At 33.2% G+C, this 15,454-nt stretch overlaps 2 long non-coding RNA genes across 2 annotated transcripts; both read left to right on the top strand.

Annotated features, from left to right (window-relative positions):
• Window positions 1–71: 71 nt before the first annotated feature.
• On the top strand, window positions 72–404 carry LOC130940800 (uncharacterized). The gene is made up of 3 exons (XR_009070413.1): window positions 72–104; window positions 188–286; window positions 390–404. It is a non-coding gene; the product is annotated as an uncharacterized LOC130940800 (long non-coding RNA).
• Window positions 405–988: 584 nt separating this feature from the next.
• On the top strand, window positions 989–1,354 carry LOC130940755 (uncharacterized). Its single transcript, XR_009070399.1, has 3 exons — window positions 989–1,023; window positions 1,099–1,185; window positions 1,311–1,354. It is a non-coding gene; the product is annotated as an uncharacterized LOC130940755 (long non-coding RNA).
• Window positions 1,355–15,454: the final 14,100 nt, after the last annotated feature.

Here is a 15,454-nt window from a genome sequence, read left to right on the forward strand (position 1 = left end):
TCGGGTGTATTTTTTGAACTTCTTTGGGTGTATTTTAGGTTGACTCCGGATGATCCAAATATGATGGTTGTTAGGGAACAAACGCCGTCGGAAGCGCTTGCAATGTAAGTTATCCAAGAATATTTCAACCTTATAACCTTATTATTTTCAAATACGTTGTTAACCTTTCATTTTTATTCTTGTTTAGAGTCCCGATCCAATTTTTTGTGCCGCCATCCCAGCAAACAACCACTGACGCAGATTCCGAACCAACCCCTATGCTACAGATTGAAGGGGCTAGAGAAACGTAAGAAAATAGTATTGGGTGTATATTTGTTTAGGGTTTGGGTGTATATTTGCTAAAAGTTTGGGTGTATACTCTTCCTTATCGATTTTGTGTAACTGTGCAGCACTCCTGAAACCCCGAAACAACTTCAAGAAACAACACCCAAGCTTCCCCCAGCTCCAACAAAAATGTAAGTTAATTAGACTAGAATCAATCTTTGCTTGTCATCCGTATATTCTTATTCTTACTCTTATTCTTGTACATAATGATCCAGTCATCCAGACGCCGAGGACGCTGCTGCCCTGTTGATGATGGCACGGACAACAAGCTATGCTCCTAAAACAGATCCGGGGATGCCATCATTCAGCCTCGGATTGACAGATTCAAGCCAGGAGGGGGCATCGACGCAGGAGACAGAAAGGGAAAAATCTCCAGGAACTGCAACTATGCTAGAACAATTGGACAGTTTAGTCCAAAAGATAGCAGGCAGTGCGTCAAAGGGAAAAGACGAAAGTCCGCAAATTCGGAGGGAGACTGGGGGAGAAAGTTCTGCTAAGTTTGAAACACCGGGGGGAACAAATCAAATTCCGGATGATATGAAAGAAAAGTGCTACATCTGGGGGACGAGACTGAAGGAAGATGCAAAGGGCAATACTAACGAGTTTGAGGAGATATGCACTGTGACTGGCCAAGGAGAGTACATTTTGATGAGAACGCAACTTGCATCCCTCCAGGCAAACAGTGATATAGAATGTCAGGTAATTTTAGACTAACATTAATGTTTTTACACCAAAGTCAACTGCAATGGTTATTAATTTAAAATTGATTTCTAGGTTGTATCTGCCATCTGCCTCATCCTAAACCAGAAAAAGGAAAAGAGGTTTCATGCACAAATATACTGTCTCCCCCCAGATATTGTGGTAAGTGTTACTTCTACAAACTTTGGGTGTATTTTATGCATTGGTTTGGGTGTATTTTTTTAGCTTACATTGGGTGTAAGTTGTTTATGTTCATGTTTTCATTTCTTGTATTGCAATTCTTGCAGAGCATGGCACTTTCTGATCACCCAAAGGGGGAATTCATATCTCCAAAAACGAACAGAGAATTCAGGGTGGAAGCCTACCCCAATTTCATTCCCTTCATAGATAGGAAAAAATTAAGTTCGCATCCATATGTAAGTTTTTGTTTCGTAAATTTGTTATTACGCTTATTTACTTATATGCCAAATGAAATAACAGACTGTTGAAATGTGGCAATCCTTCAGATTTTTGCTCCTGTTTGCCACTCGGGACATTGGTGGTTGTGGCTAATAAATACAAGAACGCGGAAATGTCAAATACTTGACCCGCTACACAAAAAAGCTCCAAGCCCTGAGAGAAAGGAAATTAATAAATTCACTGTAAGTTCCCTCTGTCTTCTTTACTTTAATAGATAGGTCTATTTTGAAATTTGAGTTGGGTGTATATTCCATATTAAGTTGGGTGTGTCTTGTCAATTGACTCGGGTGTATTACTGACTTGTTTTGGTATTTAAGGGATATGTATTTTCGAGATTGATAGCACATGCCGGCGGAAAACCTCTCGAGAAAGGCGAGAAGGAGAAGGAAATTAAAGCCCCATATGTTAAAATTTCAGGCCAAAAAACAAGGTATAGATTTGTGGCTCTGAACCTTAAACTTTCCTAAATGAGATTTGTAATTTATTTTCTTCGTTTTCAGCTATGACTGCGCTATTTACGTAATGAAGTGGCTTGAGTTAATAGAGCCGGAAAACATTAAAAAGGGGAAGTATGAATGGGATAACTGGACACAGGTAACTGTCTTTAGAAGTATATAACTCTGTATTACTTTACTGAATTAATATTTCTGTTTAAACATAACATACTTTTTAATTGTAGGAGGAGGTGGACCACTACAGAGTGGAATATGCTTCCCGGATACTATTTAGTGAGTTGAATAGACAGAGAGATCAGGCAATTAGAGAGAGTAGTGCTATAAGGCTGTCGAAGCCATCCTCTGTATTATTGAGTCCGTTCTGTCAGATTAATTCTGAGGATATAGAAACTGGGTAGTTTGTAAATTGAACAAATGATGTAAATGTTTGCCATTCAATTTATTCAATGTATATTTTTTCCCATAGTTAAACTATCTGTGCTGATAAACTGTCTGTGATGTATTTAAAAACTGTATTACAGGTGGTAAAACATAAAGCAAAAAATCAAGGCATACGTATATTATAAATTGTTACACCCAACGCTAGTCTAATAATACACCCGAGGTTGAGTAAAAATATACACCCAATTGTCTGTGCAGTATTCAAAATGAATGAATTACAACTACTAAAATATGAAAAAAAAACATCAACTGAAATATACGCCCATAACCTGTGAATTTTTACAGCTTTTGTTCTATATGTATCTATATATGTGTCTATATGTAAATTGTCTATTAACAAAAATACACCCAAAGGTAACAGGGATTTTACACCCATACTCCCTATAACTATACACCCAAAGAGTTATCCCCTGCTGCTGGTACCCTGAACTGATAATTTATAACTTGTCCCTGGTATTGGCTGCTACTTGAATGCGCCGCTGATGCAGCATCAAACAGGTTTATCTGAATATAACACTCACGCATTAGCTAAACAATTAACTAGAAAAATAAACTCAATCGCCACAGATTTAAAGAACATTACATTTACCTCGCTTAAAACTTTCGTCTTCTTCTTCTTTGTGGCATTTGCAATCTGTTTCTCCAGCTTTGAACCTAGCCTGTTTTTTGGACGTCCTCTTGTTCGAATCCTTGGCGGGCTTTGAAGCTCGTTAACGGATTCCAAGTTGGCGTCTTCGTGGGATAAAGAAGATGTCCCCTTCCTTTTGGCTTTTAATGCTTCCATCTCGGCCATGACGTTATCGTACGCACGGTGCAGAATTGCAGTCAGCTCCTCCGATTCGGAGGCAAATTCGCAAATATTTTGCGAACGAAAAACCAGTTGGTCGAACTTCTTGCTTCTTGGCTCCATTAGTGGCTCGTCGTGGCTGCTCTTGATGTGTGTGTGTCGCCTCTTTACCTTCTTGCTCCATCGTTCCAGTATGTACCTAGGGGACACTTGGCTTACTTGTTCGAAGCTTAACACGCTTAGTGCGTGACGGCACAGTATCCCTCTCGACTCAAATAATAAGCATTGGCATTTTACCTCGGCTGCAACTGAGTCGTAGGTAACCACGAACTTGTCCAATATTGAGCTGGAAACTTGTTCTCCGACTTCGTATACTGAATAGCCTAGAGCGGAATTCTTTAATCTGGTGATGCAATTAGCCTTTCCTCTCAATTGGGCTTGGACTTCCCTAAACTTTGCTTGGGTGTACGCATCTTGAAACTGAGTTTCGATGGGGGATTTGGTTGCACATGGTATGACCGTATGAAAATCTGCAGCATCTGATTCTCTCTCTGCTTGCTCCCTGCTTCCGAGGCAATTATCGTACTGTTTGACGAACTGAATGAGCGAGCTGTTACGGGTGATGTACTTGTTAAAAAATGAATGCATGCTCTCGCTCCTTTGTGTGCTTCTCATCCCTGCCCAGAAGTTGTGGTCCAGATAGATAGGAACCCATATGTGACGGTCTTCGTACAGATCTGCATAATACACCCAAACACACACAGTAAAATACACCCGAGAGATAGTACAATTTACACCTCTGCTGCAGAATTTAAAAACACATTACCTGAGAGCCACTTGTTGTCCGCAAGACCAAAATTCACCAGAAAATCGTTCCAATTCCTATCGAATGAGTCTTTGCTGTGAGAGTTCCAAACAACATGGCTCATTTGTTGTTCGATATCGGCGTGTCCCTTGTACCCGTTTAATTTGCTTGGAATCTTCTTCATGATGTGCCAAACACACCAGCGGTGAACTGTTGTTGGCATACAGGCCTCTAGAGCCCTTTTCATTGATGCACACTGATCGGTGAGAAAACCTTTCGGAGCGTTTCCTCCCATGCAACGAAGCCAGCATTGAAATAACCATTTGAATGATTCAATTTCTTCGTTCTTCATCAAAGAGCATCCGAGAAGTGTTGACTGGCCGTGGTGATTCACCCCGACAAAAGAACCACAGACCAAATTATACCTGAAACGAATTGCCATGGTCCAGAATGCAAAATCATTAGGTACACCCCAACATATGCTTAGAATACACCCAATGACACGGCCAATATACACCTCTGCTGCGGATTAGTAAAAATAAATTAATTTAGCATCATAAAAAGGGACAGTTTGTTACCTGTTTGTATTGTAAGTGGTGTCGAATGAAATGACGTCTCCGAAATACTCACAGGCCGCTCTGCTTCTTGCGTCGGCCCAAAAGGCCAGCTTAATCGATTGATCCTCCTCAAGTTGGAGCTCAAAAAAGAAATTCGGATTCTTCTCTTTCATCCTTAACAAATATTTCCCGAATTCCTTTGCATCTTCTTGTTCGGAAACATTCCGCACTTCCCTGGTAATGTAATTCCTCACGTCCTTTTCGATGAAATTTAACTCGCGGTGACCCCCGGCAGCCGCAACAAATGATTGGTAGGTTTTGCTTGGTCTGATACCGGCCTCGTCGTTATTCTCTATCATACGACGAATGGACATGCTTAGTTCCCTGTGCTGTTTGAGCATCTCTGCTTTGCTTGGACAGCAGGGGTGTGAATGATCCAGCACAACCTTTGAAATGATCCAAGCACCGACATCCTTCAATGTGTGTATATAAATTCTTGCAGGACAGTTTAAACCGGCTGTCGGATTGGTCTTCTCGGTTGGAGATATTTTAGATTTCCATTTTCCCTCTCTGCTACATGTAATCAGTTGATTCTTAATCTCGTTTCCCTTCCTATTTGTGCACCGAACTCTTGTAGAGAAACCTGCAGCCTTGGCGTAGTTCCTGTAAAATTTTCCGGCATCTTCAAGGGTCCTAAAGGTCATTCCGACCTTCGGAACAAGCTCGTCATCAACAACAGAGAGAGGCTGCACAATAAACCGTGTCAGAACTGTGAATACACCCATAGATATGATACAAATACACCCAATCATGTCTTATATGATACACCCGAACCGAAACAACTCAACTACAGAATGACCTTTAAAGCCATAAACTGTGAATACACAGACTGCAGAATACACAATCTCAAAAACTAAAAACACACACAATCATGTCTGATATAATACATATAATACAACTGAACAACAACAACTCAATTAAAATAACAAAAAACCAGTAAAGTGTATATACACCCACACTTATAGCTAAAATACACCCAAAGAAGAGATTGATCTACACCCGAGCGTCTGCTATAAATTCCAGATAATTAAACTACACAATGCTATACAAATTACTGTAAATCAAACCTCAGGAACTTCGTTAGATTCAAATTCATAATCCACATCTCCTGGATTCAGCGCAGAATCTGAGCTTGAAGGATCCATTATCTTCAAAACGAGTTCGAACTTTGATTTCAGAAAACAACAAATCAACAGAGAAAACGAAGCTCGAGTTGCAGAGAGAGAAAAAGAGAACGTAAACGAAGAACATACCAGTGAGAAAAGAAGAGGAAAAGATCGATGGAGAAGAATGAGCGAAAACGCGCGAGAAGAAGAACAACCAAATCTCAAAATAACGAAAACGAAGAAGGAAACAAATATTTTAAATTTGGAAGTTAGATATACGCGGCATATTATATAGCGCGTGTAATCAACGTAGCTGGAGGAGCGAGTATCTTAAATTTATTATTTAATAAACTTGTAAAGCATACAAGCCCTAATGGCTTGTATGCAGAGCTTTTCCGTTTTTAATTTTGGTTGATTGATACGTCTGATACGGAGAGTCGTTAAATTTTTTTTGTGTTTTTTAATCTAATGATAGAGATCGTCCTATTATTGTATATTAATATTTTTTTTTTGTTTGGTTGTTTTAATTTTGTTACCAAAAAATTTAATAAAATTAATCTAAAAAATACTAATTTTTTATAATAACTTAATATAATTAATACTTTAAATAATTAATAAATTTTTATGACATATTATTATAATTAATAAAATTATTTTATAAATTAATTAATTTTTTATATTATATTATTATAATTAATAAACTTACAAGAAAAATTAAAATTTTTAAATTATATTATTATAATATATAAAATTATTTTAAAAAATATTAATTTTATATAACATTTTACTATATAATTAATAAAATTATTCTTTAAATTATTTAATTATAATTAATAAAATATCATGTAAAATTAATAATTTTTTAGAATAATTTTATAAGTTATAGTAACATAATTTAAAAAATTAATTATTGTTTTGAGTAATTTTATTAATGAGAAATTAATAATTATGTTATATTAATTTTATTAATTATAGTAATATGTTATGAAAAATTATTAATTGTTTAAAGTATTAATCACAGTAAGATGTTGTAAAAATTAATATTTTTATTAATTAAGATGCTATAAAAAATTAATATTTTATTAATTATTTAGAATTTATAATTTAGATTTTATCGGATTCTTTAGTTTAATTTAAAATAGAATAATTAACTCTAATTAATTTAAATTTATAAATTCATAAATTTTTGCTATATTAAATTATTAATCCAGATAGATATTAGATCTATAACAATAATTAGTAAAAAATCAATTTTTTAAAGTAACTCCTATAACATAAAATCTGCAAAAACTATTCATTAATCAATTAAAAAAGACAAATATCTCTACTGTTAGATTAAAAAACTAAAAAAATCCAACGGCTCTCTTTATCAAACGCACCAATCAGCTAAAATTAAATAATAGGCACACTGATAAGCGAAACACACACGACACATGAAATCCGTGCCCGTGTTTATAAACAATATGTAGCCAATTCGAAACCACAAGTGGGAGGCACAGATTTGGGGAGTAGGAAAATCGACAGTCCGATTTGGGGGAGCTGCAGTCATGCATCGTTGGTTCTAGGGGTGTTCATGGTTCGACCCTATCCGAAGACTCGGTTCGGTCCCGAATTTTTTAGAGACTAATTTGGTGTAATTTCATCGGGTTTATAGTCGGGTAAGGGTCTCAAAAAAATAGATCCAGTCATTATTTCGGGTCGGATCCGGGCCATAGTTCGGATCACCCAAACTCGACCCCGTGGCCCAGTCATCGTACACAATTAATATTTTGTGTTATTAATGATGGATGATGATTATTCTTATGTGAAATTTAAGTATTGTAAATCTTAATATTTTGTATTATTAGTCATTATAAGACTATAAGTTAATGTTTTATGTTTAAAATGCATAAGACTTTAGACTAATGCATAATATTGTGTTATTTGTATTGATTTAAATATTTGGTGTTATTAGACAATATTAGTATTGATTGTGGTTATACTTTAATTTTAGAGAAGTGTTGGTTCTTGTTATATTTTTCTAAGTGAATTTTACTATATAAATTGTAAAATCATGGTTGAAAATTAGGTGATTTTTACATGCTAAAGACCCAGTTTTATCCGATTTTTACTCAATTTTCACCCGACCCAAAGGTGCATAGGTTTCCTTGGGTTTAGAGTCGGATTAGTGTCTAAAAATTAGGCCCGATCTATGTTTCGGGTCGGATCTGAGTTAGGTCAAACCCGATGTGATCCGGCCCATATACATACCTTGTTGGTTCATAAGTCCAAGCCTCCGAATTGTATGGTGAAAGATTTTTTTTTACCCAGATTGAAATGTGGGTCAGTTTTTAGAAATTAAAAAAATATAAAGAAAACAAAAATTCAAAAGCGGATTATAAAAAATTGAATTTAAAGATATTCAAATTTGAGGGTTAAATTTATTAATGTATATTAATGTATATATACCTTTAGATTTAGGGGTGACAATAGGTAGAATAGAGTAGGATTTGAATCTGATACTAACTTTATCTGTAGATTGAGATTTTTATATAAACTCAATTTATTCTATTTACAGATTGAGAATTTCTCAATCCTTACTTTTTTCCGAGTGCATGTTCGACACGTGGAGTATGGTCACAAATTTAAAAGTCAGATTTGTGAACCATTTTCTCGCCGTTCAGTTACCATTTTACTCATCATTGTCCATCGAATTGGTAGGAGCTTCAAATATTAGGGAATGGATCCTCTCTAATATTAAAAAAATTAAAAGTGTAAAGCGTAATCTCTAACTTTTTTAACCTTTTATTGCACTCTCTCATATTTATTTTTAGTTTCACTTATAAAATTAATGATAAAATATTATACTTTGCTCCCTCAATTGTTAAAAAAATTAAAAAATCTATTTTTTAAATCTGAGGCTCAGATTTGGCTCAAGTTTAATCACAGTTCAATCTTCTTCCTACCAAGTTGGTTGTGCGATGATCCCCAAGAATCTCAAATCAGACCCTCAATAACCATAATATAATAAGAATACGAGTAATTTAGGTTTTTTATTTTCTTTCTATTAAAAGAGTTAACAAGTGTAATTATCCATGCTATGTACGTGATAAGATTAAAATTTTAATTTTAATTTTTTTAAATTAATTTAAATTATAATAATTTAATTAATAAAAAAGTAACATGTTATGCATTATTTTTTTAATCTAGTGTTAATTGAATTAATTTTAAAATAGTTATTAATCGATTTTAATAATCTACTTTTTTTAATAAATCAGATATATATAATGAATGTGATCATAAATAATATAGTAATAGTTAAATCCACAAACAAATATATTGGCTATTATCACACTATAAAACAAATTAAATATAAAGGCTATTAGCACTTATAAATTTATAAAAACGCACTGTCTTTGATTCGGGTAAGGGTTTACTTATCAAATAAACTTAAAATATGAACAAAAAATATTTATAAAACGGACCTAGCATCACTTGAAAGAATCATAAAAAATAATCAACTTACCTTCCACGAAAACCATTTCTATATAAGTCGTCTTGTTCTTCTCAAATTAAATGAGACTTTTCATAACCTTATATTAATTTTGTTAAATAATTATATATATATATATATATATATATATATATATTACGGTAGTTTTTCGTAATATATATACATATACATAAATAAAAAAATATATGAATTATATTTTGATAAACTCTATATTATCGATTATTAAAAATATTTTTTAAATCACATATATTAATTATTTTTTGTTATAATTATTTCGTTTTATATATATAATTATTTTTTTATTCTATAATCGTATAATAATTTTTTATTTTTTATATCCATATATATTCTTCAATCCCGTCCCCATTTATACACATATTAATAATTTTTTTTTAATAGTAATGTTTTAATTTTTCGTTTTCTTTTTTTTTACGTATCTTTCTTTTTTTTAAATAGTGATGTTATAATATTTTTTTCTTTTTTTTTAAATATATTTTAATAATTACATTACTAATCTGAAATATAAAATGAGAAAAAAATGTGATACATATATTCAAAAAAAATATACTTAAAAATCAGAAAAAAAAAAGAAATTTTATATTAAACCCTAAAGGCCAAATAAAATAGTATCTCTGGTTTTATTCTCATTTAATTCTAAATCAAAAGTAATTATGTTAGAATGCCTCACCACATTAGTTGACTAGCCTGATTGAGCTCCAGCTGCGACAAGCTACACATGGCTTGTAATTAATAAACCATCATGTTAGTATAACGGCACTACAGGTTAAGGTCTTTGCAATACTACAAAATTAAAAACTCTACCACAATTTCACTCAAAACAATACAAGGGAGGAAGCGCAAGGAGGAAGAATAGTCAATGCAAGTGTAACAACTGACCTATATCAAGAGAAATGGGATGAGGATTAAGAAATCGAACAAGAACTGAACAGAAAGATAACAGAGAGTTGGAGCAGGAGTCAGTCTTGAATTTCCATTTTGCTTTTCGCCCTGTGGCTATCAGTTTTGATTTCTCTCACGGAGGCCAAACGATTGTCTAGGACTGCAAAACAGTGAACAGGAAAAAAGTGGTTAACGTTATTACAATGGTGAAATTGCAAATACAATACATCTAATTATCCAACCGATACAATATAAGACAGAAGAAGAGAAGATAGTTATGCACCTGCACCGGACAGCAAAATCGATTTTTCACGTAAACTCTCAACGTCCTCGATACCGGTCTCCCTATCATCACCCTACAACACATAGGTGCATCAAATCAACTCTAGTTTATTATTGAGTGAATGGAAGAAATGTGATAGCAAATTTCTCAACTACATATTAAAAGCACCTCATCCCTGATTTTTCTGCACTCCATTTTCGACTAAGAGTTGTGAATTAGAGAAGAGCGAATTCCAACTCTATATACTTATTGCAACCGCTACAGATCTCATCTTTATGCCTCAGTGACTCAGTCCCTCGGCGACTATCCCAGCTGCACAAGCACAACCAATCCGGGACCAGTGATCCCCTCATCTATCTATTTTCCTCTTTTTTTTTTATACTTGTTTTTGTTACTACTGTTCCTTCGTGTGTTTTTTTGGGCTTACTGTTCCTTCGATTTTTCTCTTATTTCTACTTTCTTTTTTTTTTCTTTAACCTTCTCCTTCTTACTTCTTTGTTGATTTTGGACTCCGTTGACAAGTTTTGTTTCCATAACTTTGTTCTTTGGCCCATTCTTTCACTTTATTGAATTTTTGGTCTAGTCATTAACAGCTATTCTAACCAACTTGGGTTAACCAAGTAATCAGCTCACTCGTCCCCTTAATCAAATATCGAGAGTTTAAATCTTGCCTTATGCATGTAATAACCTATTAATCAGTGGCAAATTCTTACATAAAACTCAGATCCGCATCGAATTAGTCTTTAATCTGTCGGTTGAGAGATACCATGAACAACCACAAAAAAAAAATAACAGCAATTCTAAAAATTTTAGGCCAGATATTTGTGCTTATATAATTTAGACAAAATTTACATACCAAATTTGATCCTTTTGGAATGTTGATAATCTACATATTAATGGATTTGGATCCTCTAAATTTTGAATTTCACTTTAGAGGGTAAAGTATGATCTATTACCATTTATTTCATAGGTGCGACCAAGAAAAAATATGAAAAAAAGTATTCAATAGTGAAAGATCTCACTTTATCCTCTAGTAAAAATTTAAAATTTAGAGGATCTAAATTCCATATTAATTGATTCTTCCTACAAAAAAAATGATTGATTTTTTTACAAAAGTTATTATATTTAATGTTTTATAAAAACAGGATGCTACACATCCATGTAATCATGTAACCAAGTAGTTTTAATATAAATAAAAAATATTAGAATAAAATTAAATGAAATTAAAGGTTATGAACAATTTTAAAAAATATTATAAATATTAAAAAATTATATTTTACTCAAAAATAAAATACACATAGATGACACTTGATGGTTATCTTGCTATTTTCATCACATATTGGCTTATTCCAAGTGCATGCTAACACTTTTATGATGAGATGATTTCTTCCACGAAAACCTCCGAAAAATAATTAAACTATAATAGGTAACTACTTTATGAACTTTTTTTAAATATTGAAGTCTACTTAGTGTAATTCAGAAAAATGGCTAAAAATTTGTGTTTAACGTCGTCGTGGGATTTCTGATGGGCGTCGTAAAAATAAAGACGATTAAGACGATTGAAACGTTAGCGACAACTTTGACGTTGGGGACAAAAACATACTTTACTCTAAAAATATTTTGATCGAGTGTTTTTAATTTATAAAAAAAAAATGATTGGGTAAGAATTAAGATGCATGTTCAATATTGAGAGGGCAGTGAAGACAATATAAGGGAGGAAGCGCAGATAGCGAGCAGTGTGTTACAAAGAGAAGCAGTGAAAGTGATCGTGCAGAGAGAGTGAGAGATGGAGGTTCCCGGTTCATCGACGAAGATGATAGCGACGCAGGAGGAGATGGTGGAAGCGAAGGTTCCCCTTGCATACAGGTAGGAGTGTGCAAAAAAACTGGTTTTACTTAACTGAATTGAAACTAAACTGAAACTGTTTTAAATAAACCAATTTTTTTTAAATAAAAAACTAAACTGAAACCATAGTTTTTATGAAAACCAGTTTATTAAAAACCAGTTTTTATGGTTCAGTTTAGTTTTAAACCAAATTAAAACTGGTTTTATTTAAACTCTAAAATTAGTTTTTACATATTCTTTTTCTCTCTCTCTCTCTCTCTCTCTCTCTCTCTCTCCCTTCTCGTCTCTCTTCTTCTCTCTCTCCCCTCCTCTTTCTCCCTCTCCCTCTCCCTCCTTTTCCTCTCTCTTTCCCTTCTCTCTCTCTCTCTCTCTCTCTCTCTCTCTCTCTCTCATTTTCCCTCTTTCCTTCTCCCTTCCCCTTCCTTCTACTCTCTCTCCTCCCCCTCTCTCTCTCCCCTCCTCTTTCTCCCTCTCTCTCTATCCCTTTCTTTCTCTCTCCTCCTCCCCTCTTTCCTCTCTCTCTCTCTCCCCCTCCCCTCTTTCCTTCTCTCTCTTCCCATTTCTTTCTCTCTCTCTCCCTCTCCCTCTCCTTTCCCCTTCCTTCATCTCTCTTCCTCTCTTTCCTTTTTTTCTCTTTCTCTCCTATCACTCCTCTCTCTCTCCCCCTTCACTCCCCTCTTTCTTTCTCTCTATCTCTCCTTCTCCTCTTTCCCCCTCCTCTCTCTCTCTCTCTCTCATTTTCCTCTCCCCCTCTCTCCCTCTCTCTCCCTCTCCTTTCTTTTCTCCCCTCTCCTTCTCTCTCCCACTCCCATCCCATCCCCTTCTCTCTCTCTCTCTCTTTTTCTTTTTCCTCTCTCCCTTTTGTTTCTATCATCTCCCTCCTCTCTCTCTTTCTCTCCCTCCCCTCTCTCTCCCTCTTTCTCATTTTTCTATTTTTTCTTTCTCTCTCCTATTTCTCTCTCTCTCCTTCCCTTCTTTCTCTCTCCTTTTCTCTCTCTTTCTTCTCATTTTTCTCTCTCATTCTTCTCTTTCTCTCTTTTTTCTCTTTCTCTCTCAGTCTTTTCTCACTCTATATCCCTTTTCTCTCTCTCCTCCTTTTTTCTCCAAAAAAATAAAGAGAATGAGAGAAAAAGAGAGAGAAGAGGAAAAAAGAGAGAAGGAGAAAGAGAATAAGAGGAGGAGAGAGAGAAAGAGAGATAAGAGAGTGGAAAAAAGAGTGCAAAGAGAGAAAGAGAAGAAGAGAGAGAGGGAGAGAAAGTGAGAGAGACAAAGAGAAAGAGAGAGGAAGAGGGAAAAGGAAAGAGAGAGAGAGAGAGAAAGAGGGATAGGAGAGAGAGAGAAATGAGAGAAAGGGATAGATGGAGAGAAAAAAGAGAGAGAAAGAAAGGGGATGGGAGAAAAAGGGACAGGGGAGAGAGAGAGGGGAGGGGGAGAGAGAGGGAGATAAGGAAAGAGAGGGGGAGAGAGAGAAAAGGAAAAGGTCTGGAGAGAGAGAGGAAGACAAAGAGAGGAAAGGGGGAGAAAGAGGGGGAGAGAGAGAGAAGAGGAAGAGAGAAGAGAAAGAGAGGAAGAGGAAAAGAAGAGAGAAAGGGAGAGAGAGAGAGAGGGGAGGGAAAGAAGACATGGAGAGAGAGAGGGAGAGAAGGAGAGAGAGGGAGAAGAGAGAGAATATAAAATCTAATTTTATATATGCTGAGAGAGAGGGAGCGAAAGAAAGAGAAGGAGAGAGGGAGAGAAAGAGAGAGAGGAGGGGGAGAGAAAAGGAGAGAGAGAGAGAGGAGGGAAAGAAGTAGGGAGAGAAGGGGAGAGAGAGGGGGTGGAAGAGAGAGAATATAAAATCTAAAGAGACAATAAATATATTAGTATTTTTGTATTTTAAATTAATTAAGATCTAAATGAAAGATAACATTAATTTAAAAAAGTTAAATTAAAATTAACTCAAACATTGATATTTAAATTATAAAAAAATTGATTTTCATATTTTATAAAATATCATACTGGCGGTAATTGTAAATATAACGATACTTAAAATTAAATAAATTAACACAGATAAAACAAATTAAAAAATAAAAAATAACTAAATCTTGTATAAAATTTACCTATAAAATTTTGTACCAAAAAATGAATTTAATTTTAGTATATTAATAATATAAAATATTTTATATAATCATTCAATTCAATTAGATTTATCTATTTAGGTCATTATTGAAAAATAAATTTAAGATACCAACATATAATTACTTTAAATTAAGCAACAATTATTAATACTATATAAGGGACACACTATTCCACTAAGAATGATTACCATAAGGAATAATTTTTTCATTTTCTATATTAATATTAGAAAGTTTATATAATACTATATAATAATATTATCATTATCAATACTATATGATATCAAAACAAAAAATCACCGTGCTAATATAATATTATTAATATTATATAAATCATCTTTGTATTTATTTTTCTGTACGTATATAATATTTAATTAATACATTAAAATATATATAATATTTTGTTAATACATATATAATATAAAGTGATTTACAAATTATTTTATTGAATATTAAAAATTAGAGTAATTTATAAATTATTATAAATTCGTATATAATGTAAATTAAATTTAATGAATTTAATTAGAATAAACAACAAATTATTTATTTTATTTCAAACTTTATAAATGAATAAATTAATTAACTAATATAACAAATTACAATTAATGTAGTAAAATTAATTAAGTAATAATTATTATTATAAATTATATTAATATTTAAATATCTAATCAAATCAATTAGCTGATATAATTATGTCATAGTAATAAATTGTATTGAATGAGTTAAAATAATTAAATTGGGAAACACTCTCCGGAGCATGCCACGTCAGCTCCATCATTAAGTGCAGACATCCGATTTTTATATAATAGAATAGATAGATAGATAGATTAAGTAGATAAAATTTTAATAATAATACACGGATAATTAAAATAGTTTATATACGGATTTTTCAAGTTGTTGTTGTTGTTATTATTATTGGATAATAAATAAGAATTAGAATTATATTAATATTTTTAAAATTAATATAATTAAAATGACTAAAAATATTTAAAATCAATGTGCGTTATTAATATCATAAGATTTGATCTGATTAGAATCAAATATTCTTATCATGATTATTACGATCGGTGCCATTATCATATTATTATTATTATTATTATTATTATTATTATTATTATTATTATTA

The sequence above is a fragment of the Arachis stenosperma genome, chromosome 7, assembly GCF_014773155.1.
Source record: "Arachis stenosperma cultivar V10309 chromosome 7, arast.V10309.gnm1.PFL2, whole genome shotgun sequence".
Classification (NCBI taxonomy): domain Eukaryota; kingdom Viridiplantae; phylum Streptophyta; class Magnoliopsida; order Fabales; family Fabaceae; genus Arachis; species Arachis stenosperma.